This window comes from Phoenix dactylifera, chromosome 13 (genome assembly GCF_051530095.1).
Source record: "Phoenix dactylifera cultivar Ajwa chromosome 13, Ajwa_hap1_PhDact_Kaust_v1.1, whole genome shotgun sequence".
NCBI classification, from domain to species: domain Eukaryota; kingdom Viridiplantae; phylum Streptophyta; class Magnoliopsida; order Arecales; family Arecaceae; genus Phoenix; species Phoenix dactylifera.
In genome coordinates this window covers 14,446,165-14,460,000 of record NC_143202.1, presented here as the reverse complement: position 1 = coordinate 14,460,000, position 13,836 = coordinate 14,446,165, and the positions used below count along the sequence as shown (strand labels likewise).

The following is a 13,836-nucleotide window of genomic DNA, read 5'->3' as shown; positions in this document are numbered from 1 at the left end:
TCTGAATTCTTCTTTAGTTGTTTTATTATTTTCATTATACTCAAACCCCCCCTCCGTCCTTGTTCAAGTTGCATAAAACTAGGCTAGATACTCTCCGTGGGAACGATCCTTACTCGCACTACTACATATATATTTTTAGAAGTATAGGTTTTATTTTTGGTTGCCTACGACAGCACACCACCTGTACATTACGAGTCGACTCCGACTGAGAACAGACAGCCGGATAGAAAGATTCATCTCAGAACCTGTCAACGAGTCGACTCCTAAAGAATTCGAGTCGACTCCAATGCTTGTCGAGTCGACTCCAGCGTAGTACGAGTCGACTCCAGGAAGTAACAGACAGAAACACAGAGAAGCTATTTTGGACTCTGAGAGCCGAGTCGACTCTCGAAGAACTCGAGTCGACTCTGATGGTTGGCAGGTCGACTCCTAAGGAAGCGAGAGTCGACTCCCAGAGAAAAGCAAGGCTAAAAGTCAGAAAGCCAATTTCAGACACTGAGAGCCGAGACTCCCGCAAAGTCCGAGTCGACTCCAAGGCAGCGCAACCCAAAAGACAGAAGATGGTATTTTCGTCTCTAAGAGGCGAGTCGACTCCAAGACAGTTCGAGTCGACTCCAAGGCAGCGCAAGCCCAAAGACAGAAGACTCTATTTTCATCTCTGAGAGCCGAGTCGACTCCGAGACAGTTCGAGTCGACTCCGAGACGGCACAAGTCAACAGACAGAAGATCGAGATTTCGGGCTCTGAGTGCCGAGTCGACTCCCAGAATATCCGAGTCGACTCGAGTGAGCAAATTTGAAAGCAACATCTCTGGATTCCTTAGAACAAGTCGTCTCCAAAAGTGCCAGGTCAGCTCCAGACATTGGGGAGTCGACTCCAGGTTCAGTCGAGTCAACTCCAAGTCAAGACAGCACTTTAATTCAAATCCAGAACAGTTGCCGAGCCGTCTCCAGAAAAACATGAGTCAACTCCTGCAACAGGCGAGTCGACTCCAGATCGCGCGAGTCGACTCCGATCCCAACGGAAACATTGTCAGGAGTTGCAAAACGTGCAGAACGGCTAGATCTTGGGGTCTAACGGCTAGTTTTCTTGGAGAATGGCTTAAATAGCCATAGAGAACTGTAACAAGGGAGGGAAGTGACATTCTATTCAAAGAAAACAAGTAATCTCCACCTACCAAAGGATTTCAAAGGAAATACACGTGAAAGAAGGAAGAGAGGCATTAAACTCCATCCAACCAACTCTTTCCAGCATTCAAGAAGTCTCCGTCAGTCATCAAATCTTCTAGACATTCACGTGGAGACTCCGAGTTCGAGAAGCCCTCCTCTACATCTTCATAAATCTGTTTGAGGGCTTCTAACTTCTCTCTTATTAATATCGCTGAATATCTGCTTGTTAAGAAGCTTCCTTTTCTGTTTGTTTTCAAACCATTTGTTTCTTACTTGATTCAATCAGGAGATTGAATCAAGGGTTGTAAGGTTTGTTGGTGAGCCTAGGTTAAAACCAACGGTGTAAGGATTTGATTGTGATCCCGAAAAAATAATCGGGTGGTTCTAGTCGGTGAGCCTGGAAAAACCGACCGAGTTCGTTGTGATCTCGTAAAACAACAAGTTGGGTTGTGAACCTGTAAAACAACCGGCTGTAATCCGAGGGGTTATAGTGAATTCCCAAGTGAGGCTTGAGGAGTGGACGTAGGAGCAAGGGTTAACTCCGAACCACTATAAATTTGCTTGTGTTTGTGATAGCTTTATTGTCTCTTACTTTCCCTTCATCCACTGCATATAGCAACTAATTAAACCACTTGCAAAATGTTTTAATTAGTTACTCACAAGCCTTTTAATTGCAACAAATATTTTTAAAACCCAATTCACCCCCTCCTCTTAGGTTGTCTATCTGGGCAACAAGTGGTATCAGAGCCGGAACTCTTTTACCAAAAGAGTAAAAGATCAAAATGACAACCCCATTTGGATCTTCTCATATTGAGGGCCAGTCCACCCATAAACCTCCATTCTTCAATGGATCCGACTACTCATATTGGAAGGCTAGGATGAGAATATTTATCCAAGCACAAGACTATGAGATGTGGACCACCATACTTAATGGACCATACATTCCATCAATTTTTATAGAGGGTGTTACTATACCCAAACTTGAAAAGGATTGGGATGACAATGATATAAGGAAGGCACAACTAAATGCCAAAGCAATGAATGTGCTTTATTGTGCTTTAGACCAAAATGAATTCAATAAAGTCTCTACTTGCAATTCTGCAAAAGAGATTTGGGATAGACTTGAAGTGACCCACGAGGGCACAAATCAAGTAAAAGAATCTAAAATAAATATATTGGTTCATAAGTATGAATTATTTAAGATGGATTTCAATGAAACTATCACTTGCATGTTTACTAGATTTACTGACATTGTCAATGGCCTAAAAAGTCTTGGCAAAAATTATACTAACAGTGACCTTGTCAGGAAGATTTTTCGTTGTTTGCCAAGGTCATGGGAGGCCAAGGTAACGGCAATCCAAGAAGCCAAGAACTTGAACAAGCTTCCACTTGAGGAGCTTCTTGGATCCCTAATGACGCACGAGCTCACAATAAAATAACACAGCGAAGAAGAATCCTCTCACAAGAAAAAGGTAATAGCTCTCAAATCTACTTCTTCTAACAAGGATTTATCTTGCAGTAGCGGCAGTGAAGAAGAAGATCATGAGGGAGATGATGATGAGGCTCTTCTCGTGTGTAAGTTCAGAAAATTCATCAACCGAAAGAAGTCCTTTCATCAAAGGAGAGGCCCCTCAAGTTTCTATTACAAGGATAAAGGTAAGAAAAGGGAAAATGAGGGAATCGGATGCTACGAATGTAAGAAGCCGGGACACTTTAGAGCAGACTGTCCTTTGCTCAAGAAGGCCAGCAAGTACAAGAAAAAGAAAGTCCTCGTCTCCACCCTATCGGACTCCGATACATCATCATCATCATCGGATGAGGAACAAGAAGAAAAGGCCAACCTATGTTTTATGGCAAACGACAATAAGGTAATATCTGAAACACATTTAGACTTTACCTTCGATGAATTATATGATGCATTTAATGAATTGATGGATGAATATAAGACAATAAATCTTAAGAATAAAGAGCTAAAACTAACCAATCAATCTCACCTCCATAAATACGATAAATTAGTTAAGGATAAGGATTTTATCACTAAAGAAAATTTAGAACTTAAAACAAGCAAGCAAATGTTAATTCAAAAAACTAATACCTTAATTAAAGATAACAAAAAACTAATCAAGGAAATTTCTGAACTTAAAAAGGATAAACAAACTATTAGAGATAATTTCACAAAAGAATTAAATGCACTAAAAACAGAAAAACAAAAGGTGGCACAAGAACTTGAAAAGTACAAGCCTTTTGTAGAAAAGTTTACATATAGTTTTGAAAAATTGGAAATGATACTTAATAGTCAACGAGCTGTGTTCAATAGAGCTGGTTTAGGGTATAAACCAAAAAATAAGCAAAAGCTCCTTAGTAATTTCTTTGTAAAAGCAGGAGAAAGCAAAATTAAGAAAATAACCTGTTTTTGCTGTGGAACAATAGGACATAAAGCTAATGTGTGTGATCATAGAAAAGGAAAAGCTAAAGGAAAAATTAAAAGGGTTTGGGTTCCAAAAGGAACCAACATTACTAACCATGAAGGACCCAAGAAAACTTGGGTATCTAAAATTGTATGATTTCCTTGTGTAGGAGTGTCTTGCAGCCAAGGTCGACAAAAACTGTTGGTACTTGGATAGTGGCTGCTCAAGACACATGACGGGTGACAAAGACCAATTCTTCACCCTTGAGCCTAGGAAGGGAGGTGCTGTGACATTTGGAGACAATAACCAAGGTCACATCATTGGTATAGGTAAAGTACAAATCACCCCTTCAACCTTTATTGATAATGTTCGATATGTTGATGGTCTTAAGCATAACCTACTTAGCATTAGTCAATTGTGTGATAGAGGTTTTGATGTTCTGTTCAAACCATCTTTATGCATCATAACCAACTCAATTGACAATAGTTTAGTATTTAAAGGAATAAGACGTGGCAATGTGTACGCAGTAGATCTTGAGGATCTTGCCAAACATAACCCCTGTTTAGTTGTTAATGATACTAAGGATAATGATGCAAGTTGGTTACGGCACCGTAAGTTAGGTCATGCAAGTATGGATACAATATCAAAACTAGTTAAAAGAGATTTCGTGATAGGTTTGCCAAAACTAAAATTTGAGAAAAATAAAATTTATGAAGCTTGTCAATATGGCAAACAATCAACACTACCAGAAAACACGCGTATAGTGACGGGCAATCCCGTCACTATATCGTGTTTCCGGTTACTAATACGGAATTTGTGACCGGAGCTTCCGTCACGGAATTGGTTACAAAAACATGCGTCACTAAATTTTTAGTGACGACGGCGATTTCCGTCACTAAACTCCGTAACAGAACCGCCGTCACTAAGCCGTTACAAATCCAAACATTAAAAATTTAAAAAATTATGTATTTTCCATCACTAACCAGTCACTAAGTTAGTGACGAGGTAACTTGGTCACTGATTTTGTCACAAAATTCGGTCACAAATTTGGTCACTGATCTGTCACAACCTTCAGTGACAAATTTAGTCGTCACAAATATGGTCACAACTTTTGTTACTAAATTTATCATTAATTCCGTCACTGACCTAGTGACAAGGTTACCGTCACCAATTTGTCAACTCACTGAGCAAAATCAATTTTTAGTAACCAAAATCCTATCACTAAGTTTCTGGCTGCTCGTCACAATACTTGATAAACAATTCAGTAACCAAATTTGGTCACTGATTACATTCCAATAACCTGGTATATTTGGTACATTGATTGGCTCATAATAATAATAATATCATTAATAGCAAAGGCATTCAACATTACGCAAAAGTCATTTAACATGTCATTCAAAATAGGCATCAACATGTTCTAAATCCATCAAAATCAAAATCCAAAAGGATGTCATAGAGATCAACAGAGATTTCATTCCTCCTAGAAATACAAAGACCTATCATCTAAGACAAAAGCAATCATAATGAAGCATGATCAGCAGAACTAGAATCACAATCAACATCAATGCTGGCAACTTGGCTCCTCGAGATCCTGCTTCTTACCTTCCAATTAGTTCTCTCCACTAGTTTCAATACAAATTTCTCACCATTCATGCAGACTGGACAAGATGGGTCAAACTTCAGTCGCATGCGTCATAATTTCCAAGCAGTTTACATGGAAGACATGCCCACAGACCAGAATAGCCACTACAGATATCTCTTTGTTCAGAACTAGTTTCTGGCTACTCCACAAAGATCTATCATTCAATACCTTTGAGCATACTCTGCACATTTGTGAATCAGAAAAAAGGGATGTTGATGAAAGCTGAGTGCTTGAATTTGCAAGTTTGTTGGTGCAGTAACTTGAATGTCCGCTTCCAAATGACCATGTCTCTCCTTGGGAAGAGGACATCAATTCAGAGATATCAACTGAAGGCCAAACATCAAAAGACCCAACCTGGGAATCTGGGATCCATCATTGGATAAGTCAGTGCCTGGAAGAACAAAAGACTGCCTTCCTTCAAGAGAGTAGTCCTCATTTAAAGATTTGACAGGTGGAACTCTGTTATCAGAGAGTAGTCTTGATATCATACTTGATGTTTGGCTTGTCTTCAAAGATGATGGGCCTGATTTAGAAGCCGATGTAGATGGAGAAATTGATGGCTCAATACATGGTGCAATTACTTGTGATCTACTGGAGTCTCTTTCCTATGCTAGGTTAAAAGAATGCAATGTTAAAATCAAAGCAAACTTAATTGAGCATCAATCATGAAAATTAACAGCAAAGAATGAATAGGAATATCTAATAAATGTCTCCATTTTATTCCAGCTCACATTGAAGCGTAAATTTCTTCTGATGGATCCATCTGTTACAAGAATAAGAATATTAGATGAGGAATTATGCAAAGAATGCATGAAAAATTATACCCTCTATGCAGCATTGATTGCATTAACATGAAACATTTATCCACTAAAATTGCAGCAGAAACTTTATTATTCTACAGAAACAAGTTAAGAAGAGTATTAAACATGATTAGTTATCCAGCTATGCTCTTCAAAATTTCCTAGGTACGATAGATTATGATAGTATTTACCATATAAAGAGGATCATGTCATAGTTTGATGAGCCTGAACAACTGACTGGAAATAATTTGACATTTATAAGTGGAACTCGTGCAGTCTCTTTCTAGACATGAGCTGTATGGATTAGAAGAAATCCATACTATATGCCACAGCTTGCGTCAGTGAAAATCACTTCTAAGTTCTGGAATCTACTGATTTGTAAATTCTTTCATGAGTTAAAGGTAAGGGCCGCTCTGCTATTTTGTTAAATTGGGGTAAAAATTTTATATATAACAGCATTTCTTCATATTGTAAAACATTATGTAACTATTAGAAAATTCTATAGATAAAAGCTTCTCAGCACAAGAATGTTTTCCCTAAATATAGAACACAATCCAAATATTTTACCTTCAGCAGCCACTTTGGAGCTACAACCAATGCTCAATTAATCAGGAGACTTCAGCTGTCTGAGTGCCTGAGAAGCTGCTACCGGTGTCTTTCCAGCTAGAAGACCTTCATGATCTGTTTCTATGCGATGCTTAAATTCTGAGTCAATATTCCCACTGTTGTGATGAGAAAACTCAGAATGGTTGTCGAAAACATCCATTGTATGAGTTCGGTTGCCACGTAGAAAGCTCCATCTAGAGGAGCATCCAGCATTCTTATGAGCAGAATGACTGCCGCTCATCTTGTAACAGGAAAACAAAGGTTTCTTCCTGGGAGCAGCCACACAACAGATGGCCCCCATAATCTTGATGTTCAAACTAGAAACCACAAAAAGAACGACTAGAACCCTCCAGAGTGAAAGGAACCTCAAATAATTTCAAGTAATCCTGATATTTAGAGCCAACATTATTTGCACCAGTTCTTGGAGAAGAAACTACATTAAATCTCCAGCTGTTCCTATATGCATTAGATGGAAATCAGTCAATCATAACAACATGAAGGTCAATACATGGAGCTAGAATTCCAAAAAGTTATATTCATGCAGACTCAAATAATAAACAATCATAGAGTGGTACCACAAGTAGAGAAGCATAGAAATTCACTCAATTAAACGGCAAATGAAAGAAAACAAAAAGGACCAATTCATCTAAAGAAACTTGATGAGAAAGATCATCTTAACACAGCCTACATATGTAGAAACAGAATCTCTGTCCAAAATAACCAAAATCATATATGCCTCCACAATGTAAAAAGAGGTTGTGAAAGAAATTCTCATCAAACTCCTAGAAGAACATCAGTACCAGGAAAAAAAAGAACTTCAAGAAGAACATGAAAAATTCTGGTCTAGTTTACTATTTTATTATTTATGCCATAACAGACCATCTCATACCTTTAACAAATTTGGTGAGCTATTGATTCTGGACCAGCATGCCACAAAAGAAGGCAATCGCCAAATTTCACGTATAGTATCAAAAGAATGAATAGAATAAGAACTGGCACAAAATATTACATCAAAATATCAAAAGAGATTTTAAGTAGAAAGGGAATCTAGATATTAAAATGGCACAAAATATTACAATTACATCAAATGAGAACTGCTATAGCAAAATCCAGACAGCGCAAGCAACTGGTAGAGCCAGCAATCATTAATCAATGTTTTTTTTTCTTTTTTTTTGATGATAGCCAGCAATCAAAGTCGATAAGAGAATAATGCAAAATATTAAAAGGACATTTATTTATGTTATAAAAAATATAACAATATTTTCAGAACAAGATCAACTCTTTTTGCTAATCGTTTCCTTCTATCTGAAAATTGAAGTTTCTTGAATGAATTTCGATAGAAGATATATAGATAGAAAGCTTCAAAAAAAACTAACCGCGAAGAGCATTTAGAGAAGAGAAGCAATAGAATCGATCCAAGCCCAACACCATGGTGCCTCAGAATCCAATCCATCGCCACAACCTCAACCTCCGGGCTCTTATAAAGGAGTTTCATCAGCCGGTGCGGAACCGGAAGGACGCCCACGAGAATGTCGCCATGGCTCCTCCCAGCGAGAGAGAGAGAAGGTCGGAAGGTAGAGCGGCGCGTGGACGGTCTTCCGGTTAGGGATTTGTTGGATTTGGGTTAGGAAGGAGGAGGAGGGGTTAGGGATCGGGGGGGGGGGGGGGGGGGTGGGGTGGGCGGCGGCCGCAGCGGTTAGGGATGGGGGGTGGGGGGGCGGCTGCAGGGTTTAGGGTTTAGGGGGGGAGAGGAGGGTGATTTGTGCAGGGGAGGGTGATTTGGGCAGGGGGCGGACACTTAGTTTCATTTTAGGTTTTCCTCTTTTTACTTTTTTTTTAATTATAATTACTCAAAAATAATATTTTTAATATTTTTGGAATTACAAATGAAATTTGGTGACGGAAATTTCTGTCAATAATCCGTTACTGCCAAAAATAATCTCTTAAAAATTTATAAACACTTAGGTTACGATTTTTGTGACGGCTGAATTTGTCACTGTCTCGTTGCAATTTCGGTTACTAGTTTTATAACAGATACCCCGTCACTACGGTGGTCACTAAGTTTTAGCGCCCACCCTACCCGCGTATTCTGTGACTGGTCTGTCACTAATCTGTCACTAAGTTCACACCACGGTGACCAAATTTCTGTCTGTCACTAATCCGTCACAAATAGTGACTGATAACGGGCCGTCACTAGTTTTCCGTCACTATACGCTTGTTTTCTGGTAGTGCAAGGAACTCCTTTAAATCTATAAATTGTGTCTCTGCCTCTAGACCTCTTGAACTACTACACATGGATCTATTTGGACCAACTAGAACCACAAGTCTAGGTGGAAACAAATATGGTCTTGTTATTGTAGATGATTTTTTTAGATATACTTGAGTCATGTTTTTAGCTCATAAAGATCAAGCATTTTCAGTATTTAAGAAATTCCATAAGGAAGTAACTAATGCTAGAGATGCTTCAGTTATAGCTATTAGAAGTGACCATGGAACGGAATTTGAAAATCATCTATTTGATGAATTTTGTAGTAAAAAGGGGATAACTCATAATTTTTCTGCACCTAGGATACCACAACAAAATGGAGTTGTAGAAAGGAAGAATAGAACCCTAGAGGAAATGGCTAGAACTATGCTATGTGAAAGTAACCTCCCTAAGTATTTTTGGAGAGAAGCCATTAATACATCATGTCATATATTAAATAGAGTTTTATTGAGACCCATTATAAAGAAAACACCTTATGAACTTTGGAAAAATAGAAAGCCCAAAGTAAACTATTTTCATATTTTTGGATGTAGGTGTTTCATTCATAACAATAGGAAGGATAACTTAGGTAAATTTGATTCTAAATCTGATGAGGGTATATTTTTGGGGTATTCTACAACAAGTAAAGCCTATAGAATTTTTAATAAAAGAACCCTTGTTATTGAAGAATCTATACATGTTGTTTTTGATGATACTAGTGATATCTCTTCTAGCAAGAGAGTTGTTCTTGATGATGATGCTGAAATTCTTGAAGAAAAGATTGATGAGATGACATTACAACAAGATGAACAAAAACCAAATGAAAATGCATCATCAAGCCAAGAGGCAATTGTGGATCATGGGTTGACTAAGGCTTGGAGGTATGCTCATGGGCATCCTAAGAAATTAATTTTAGATGATCCATCTCAACCTGTTAGGACTAGAGCATCTCTTAGGAACTTAAATAATCATCTAGCATTTGTCTCACACTTTGAACCTAAACACATAGAAGAAGCTGAAAAGGATGTAAATTGGATAAATGCAATGCAAGAAGAACTAAACCAATTTACTAGAAACAAGGTATGGAACCTAGTTGAACGACCCTCTGAATATTCAATAAGAGGTACCAAATGGATATATAAAAATAAACTTGACGAAAATGGAATTGTAGTTAGGAACAAGGCTACACTAGTAGCAAAGGGCTATAATCAAGAAGAAGGTATAGACTTTGATGAAACCTTTACTCCTGTAGCTAGACTTGAGGCAATTAGATTGTTACTAGCATTTGCATGCTCTAAAGATTTCAAATTATTTCAAATGGATGTAAAAAGTACCTTTTTGAATGGGTATATTAATGAGGAGGTGTATGTAGAACAACCTCCTGGTTTTGAAAATCATCAATACCCCAATCATGTGTATAAACTAAACAAAGCACTTTATGGTTTGAAACAAGCACCTAGAGCATGGTATGAAAGACTTAGCAAATTTCTACTAGATCATGAGTTCTCTAGAGGACATGTAGATACAATATTGTTTTTAAAGAAGAAAAACAAAGAAATGTTAGTAGTGCAGATCTATGTTGATGATATTATTTTCGGTGCTACTAACAATCGCCTCTGCGAAGAATTTGCTGACTTGATGCAGAGTGAATTTGAAATGAGCATGATGGGAGAGCTGAACTATTTCCTCGGGCTCCAAATCAAACAATCTGAAGAAGGGATCTTCATCAATCAAGCTAAATACATCAAGGAGATGCTTAAGAAGTTTGATATGTGTCAGGATCAAGCGCTACCATTACACCAAAACCCGCAGGTGTTAGTGAAGGCGCAACTTTATTTTCTTAAACTAGCGCAGGGGCCCATAGCGCCACGAGTCGACTCCGACCAAGCCTCGCCCAACTCCGGACTCCGACAGGGCCTCGCCAGTGGGTTCAGGGACCCCCTAGTGGTATAACCCACCCTACTCCTCCAGCGCATCCACGTTGGCAGGCGGCAGGACTGACTCGGCCCTCCAGGCCTCCGCCAACGTTGACTCGGCCCCTCAGGCCTCCGCCAACAATCCTCCCCCCCAACGTGATGCCTGGGTTTCGAACTCGAGACCTATGGCTCTGATACCAATTGTCAGGATCAAGCGCTACCATTACACCAAAACCCGCAGGTGTTACTGAAGGCGCAACTTTATTTCCTTAAACTAGCGCAGGGGCCCATAGCGCCACGAGTCGACTCCGACCAAGCCTCGCCCAACTCCGGACTCCGACAGGGCCTCGCCAGTGGGTTCAGGGACCCCCTAGTGGTATAACCCACCCTACTCCTCCAGCGCATCCACGTTGGCAGGCGGCAGGACTGACTCGGCCCTCCAGGCCTCCGCCAACGTTGACTCGGCCCCTCAGGCCTCCGCCAACAATCTCTTGTTGCCCAGAGATGGTCACCCAAGAGGGGGGTGAATTGGGCATTTTAAAAGCTTTTGACTAATTAAAAATAAAACACACGAATATATGCACTAAAGTAAAGAAGGAGGAATAAGAAAGGTCAATCACAAACACAATGTTTTATAGTGGTTCGGAGCTTCCACTGCTCCTACATCCACTCCCCAAATCACCTTTGGGAATTTCCACTATAATCTAAGATTACAGTACGGTAGTTTTGCGAGTTCACTACCCAACTCGTTGTTTTACACCGGGCTCACAACAAACCCTAAAACCTCCAATTTCACTTAGGCTTGGGACGCCTTTCCCTTGTTCCAAGTCCCTTGACTGGAACAAGCACCACAACGAAAGAGTTTACAAAAAAAAGGAAAAGCTCTAAAAAGCAAATATTGCAATTATGAACAATAGAACCCGAAAGAATCCTTTTGCCGTTGGAAGCGTGGGAGTTATTGATTCTTCCGATGTGGAGCGCGTAGGATTGAGTGTGAGCTTTTAATCCCAAGCGCACGAGAGTGATTGAGCTTGAAATCACTTGGAAAGCTTGAAAACACTTGATTTCTTCACTTGAATGCACTCACTCCCTTGAACTTTTCTTTCTTACTTCTCTCTTGAATGATCTAGCTTTTGGTTGGTGAAGAGTTGTTGAGAAGCACTTAAGAGGTCCCTAAAAAGCTGTCAGTCGCGTCCCAGGCGCTCCGGGGACGTCTCCGCTTCAACGAGAGACGTCTCGGCTACAAGATTTTACTTTTTACGTTGTCTGGGGTCGACTCGGCACTTTAAGGGGACGTCTCGGCTTGTTTGTACTTTTTGAATAGGGACGACTCCGCTGCTTTGGGGACGACTCCGCTTCTTTATCTCTGAAAAACATGTCCTCTGGAATTTCCTGAGAGAGTCGACTCCGCTCCTCCAGGGAACGTCTCGGCTTGTTTGCACTTTATGCATGGGGACGACTCCGCTGTCTCAGGGTCGACTCTGCTTCCTTATCACCGAAAAAACCATTCTCTGGAAAACCCTGAGAGAGCCGTCTCCGCTATGTTGGGGACGACTCGGGAGGTCTCCTTTTTACTTGCGGGGACGACTCGGCTTACTGTGGGGACGTCTCGCGCATATCTCTTGAAAACTGCCTTTCTGCCGCCACTGAGAGAGTCGACTCCGCTACTGAGAGAGTCGACTCCGCTAACGTGGGGACGACTCGGCAGGTGTCGGGGACGTCTCTAAGTGTGCCGGTTCTTCCTGTTTGTGCCAGAGACGTCTCTGAAACTATCCGGAGACGTCTCGGCTGTCCCTGATCTGTTTTCTTTAACTCAAAATATTCTTCAATAAATTCATAAAAATTATGGGAACTTGCCTAGACATTTCTTAACAATATTCTTAATAAGACACATGAATTCCTCAATTAAATTGTTAAGATAAATAGAATTATACTCTAGTGTTTTGTATTCATCAAAATCCATTAGGGGGTCAACAATCTCCCCCTTGTTGATGATGACAAAACACTGAGTATATGCAAAAATTTGAAGTTTAAACATATACACAGTATTTGATCAGATGTACAAGTATAATGTTTTGATTAGAGCTAGATATAATGTGCATCACTCAAAGTATTCAATTTTCAGTTCTTTCCTTGTGCATAAGATTGATCTTTATAGTTCTTAAATGATTTTAGCATATCAACTGAATTTGAATCAAGTTAAAATGAAGTATTGATGCTGAGGATAATTGAAAGCTAGATTCTTTTTGACTCCCCCTTTCTTTTCCAGAAGGGCAATTATCTTAAGGTCAATATTCTTCAATTTTATCCTTTCTAAATCAACTTTGGAGTAAGATTATAAATTTTGCATTCCATATTCAATATCCATATAGGTTCTTTCTATATATCTACTCCCCCTTTCAATTATATCTCAATATCCATATTGGTTCTTTCTATATATCTACTCCCCCTTTCAATATCTCCACATTCAATATCTACTCCCCCTTTTTGTCATCAACAATGAAGGGGACAAATTATCATTAGGTGCTTAAAACTCAATTCATAGTATAATATAGTTAACCACTCAAGGATATTCAAGTTATCTTTATTAAAGAGTTCAGCATTCATTTTACTCCCCCTTTGATATTCAGGTTGTGCTCCCCCTGTTTCATATGCTTTGATAAGTTGTGCCAAATTTGAATACATAATGTATGTTATGAGATTCTTATGACACATCAAGAGGCACATTCATATTTACATATACAGAGTTGGAAATGTACACAGGGTTGCAAAAGAAATTGTATGTCATTCATATGTCATTGTAAATCTTCGAAGTCAGTACATAGTCAAAAGAAGAAATCATTACAAGTATTGATTTCTAATACAAAAAGTGTTTCAAAACAGCCTAGGATTTACAAAAAGAAGAGCCTGCAAAATGTCCCTCATCGACGACGTTGCTCATGGGCCCTACCAGCTGTATTTTGTTCATAAACCTTACAAGCTGCATCTATGAATGCATTGATGGAATCCATGAGGGTCTTAAATTGATCTCCCTGTGACTTGTGGAAACCT

General features: G+C 39.4%; 1 long non-coding RNA gene across 1 annotated transcript; it reads right to left on the bottom strand.

The window, feature by feature from the left end:
- Positions 1-5,525: 5,525 nt before the first annotated feature.
- On the bottom strand, positions 5,526-8,287 carry LOC120105946 (uncharacterized). The gene is made up of 3 exons (XR_015972801.2): positions 8,001-8,287; positions 6,586-7,080; positions 5,526-5,981 (listed from the first exon to the last, which is right to left on the bottom strand). It is a non-coding gene; the product is annotated as an uncharacterized LOC120105946 (long non-coding RNA).
- Between the last annotated feature and the right edge of the window lie 5,549 nt (positions 8,288-13,836).